At 47.0% G+C, this 2,839-nt stretch overlaps 1 pseudogene; it reads right to left on the bottom strand.

The window, feature by feature from the left end:
* Positions 1-887: 887 nt before the first annotated feature.
* On the bottom strand, positions 888-2,839 carry LOC136356690 (uncharacterized; annotated as a pseudogene).

The following is a 2,839-nucleotide window of genomic DNA, read 5'->3' as shown; positions in this document are numbered from 1 at the left end:
TCGCCCTTCTTCATACAATGTCTTGCTTGTAATGGTTAGGATGAAGCCTGGCATATATCTGACCGGGACCAACGTGCCATCTCCAGGAGGTAACACGCCGGCTCCGGCTAGGGACGAGTGCTTGGAGGCTCTCATCCTGACGGGATGGGGCGAGGCGTGTGTTAGACCGCCTGTCGCCACCTAACCCACGATCCGATCGGTCTGTGACTGGTCACAGACCGGATAAACGAGCGCGCTGCACTGCGTTACATGCGGCGTGACGCGCTCGTCTAAACCGCAATAAATGCGGTTAGGTGAGCCCCGTTGTGCTCACCCAACCCATACACGCGGCGCCAAACCCACAAGGGGTCGGGGCGCCTCAGCCCTCGGGGCCGAAGCGGGAGTGGTCCGACCCCTCGGGGAGACGAAGAGGGGGGGCGGCCACGTCACCCTCGGGCCCGACTCCCCCGAGGGGGTCAGGCCTTGTGGGTGATTGCTCCTGCCCAAGCCCCTAGTCATGATACTCCCGGTCCCATGTCACCGACAGGTACATAGGACTGACTCAGCAAATTGTCTATATATGAGATAGGCTAAATAGTTTCAGACAAATCTCAACAAAACACAGAATTATTTCATGCCATACAATGCCAGTCAAATGTCAGCATATTTCAGCTCAATATAACATAGGCCAAACCAGTCCTGGTATTTCATATAAATGATAGCAAGATACCAAATTGTCTGGCATTGCAGCACACATAAGCCTTACAAGTATGGCAACCTAAACCATTACATCACACATGGCATGAATGGCATTACATGACATAATTAATAGTAAGCCTATGAGTCTGGCATTACATCTGAATAATTAGCCAAGGCATGGCAGTGCATAGCAGTACACAAAGCTTGCTTCAAAGCTTGTCAGATTCCCATGGTGGTTGAATGAGAATAGATCCAGGTGTCTTGGCCTTCTTGGGTGGAGGAGGACCACCAATTTTTGTCTTCTTTGCTGGTTCTTGAGCTGAGACTGACACACAAGCCTTCCCAGATGTAACCTGAATTGAAGCTGATGCAGAACCCTTGGAGTATGGCACAATTGCTTGGAGGTTGACTGTGGCCGAACCACCTGCCTGTGTTGCCAACTTTGCCTTAGCATTCATGCTGACAATATTGGATTGTTGCCCCTGAAACAACACAGCAAAATAAAGTGGAAATGCTTAAGTTAGGAAATGGATATGCAAATGAAATTAAGTTGTAATGAAAATGAGCTAACCTTCTGCTTAGTAGCACTTGTGGTGTTTGTTAGGCTGACAGCACTAGTGGTAGCACCAGCTAACCTCTTCCTTTTTTTTGCTCTGCACAAAACTCTGTGGAGTGTTTGAAAGGACCAAGTTGTTATCACAACAGTACTCCCAGGATTGCTTCTAAGCAACTCTTGCTGATAGTTGTACAATTTTTGATATTGCCCTTTTCTGGCATCCATAGCCTTCAGCATCACAAGTTTCTTGGCTCTCTTCAACTTGGAAAATGAAGCATCAGCAAACATTTCCTCCTGAACTGTTGCTTTCATATGGGCCAAGTTCCAGGAAGGGTTGGACAGTATGAACTTCTCATACTTCTCAGCTATTCTTCTTGAGGTCACCAGCTTATTATCTCTTCTAGGGGGACATGCATGCAAATTGTCTAAGGTAGCAATCTACCAGCTATCAGACCTTGTGGTCTTGGACAAAAGACACACCCATGGGCAGCTTGGCCAGTCACATTTAGCCCTAACCCTTCTAGGATCACTCTTGATGAAGTTGATTACCTTCCTCTCACTTAGGGCATAAGCAGTCACTGCCTTCCTGAACAACTTCTTAGAGCTAAATTTCATTCCAAGTTCAAACACAGGCACACCTTGCTTCTTCTTGTACCTTGGAAACTTGCTACTTCTAGTAGTCACCTCCCCATCACTTCCAAGCTCATCTATTGACCTTTTTGAGTCACTCTCTTCATATGGTGTTTCATTGCCACTTTTTCCTTGATCAGCATGTACATTTGGGTTGCTCTGTGACCCCTCTAAACCAGCACCATCAATCCCTAAAATGAAACCAGTCTTGATCTTCTTCTTCACCTCCTTGTACTCCTTATGTATGTTTGCAGCCTCTTCCTCATCATCTGATGGTGATTCATCTCCTGGCATGTAGTCACTATCAGTTTCAGTGTGGTATTCCTCCTCCTGCATATAACAAATTGGCTAAGTGTCTCTGGTGTACAACACCATTCTCTTATCAGCTTGTTCACCACCTCCAACCACTACCCTCTCAGCTGCATCACCACCTCCCACCACTGCCCTCTCAGCTGCATCAGCACCTCCCAGCACTGTCCTAACAGCTGCATCACCCCCTTCCTTCATTTTGCCCTTCCCAGCTTGCTCCTGCACATATTTATCCTTGAAAACTTCAACATCATCCCCACTATCATCCTCTCCTTCAGAATCTGCTTCAGCACCCTCATCCATCTCAACCTCATAGTCACTATCCTCTTCATCTTCTGACAAATCAACTACAATTGGTTCCTCCACATACACTTCAGCCACCCCACCTTCAACTATGCAATCTGACATATAGCTGCACACTCTGTCATCCACAAGAACTCTCAAGCCAGAATTGAGATCTTTGCCTGGGAACAACCAATGCAGCATTGTCCTTTCCATAACCTTGGTATGATCCCGCAAATGCCCAATAATTTCTGGAAGTGACACCTTGTCTCTCTCTAAGTACGACATTGCTTCACTACCACCGCAATAGGACTTCTCCCTCCTATGCAAAACAAACTCCCCATTGTAATGAAATCTCACTGGAAGAGTGTCTAATGGGTCCAT

Source organism: Oryza sativa, chromosome 5 (assembly GCF_034140825.1).
Source record: "Oryza sativa Japonica Group chromosome 5, ASM3414082v1".
Lineage (NCBI taxonomy): Eukaryota > Viridiplantae > Streptophyta > Magnoliopsida > Poales > Poaceae > Oryza > Oryza sativa.
The sequence above is the reverse complement of the archived record's forward strand: the minus strand, read 5'-3'. Positions and strand labels throughout refer to the sequence as shown.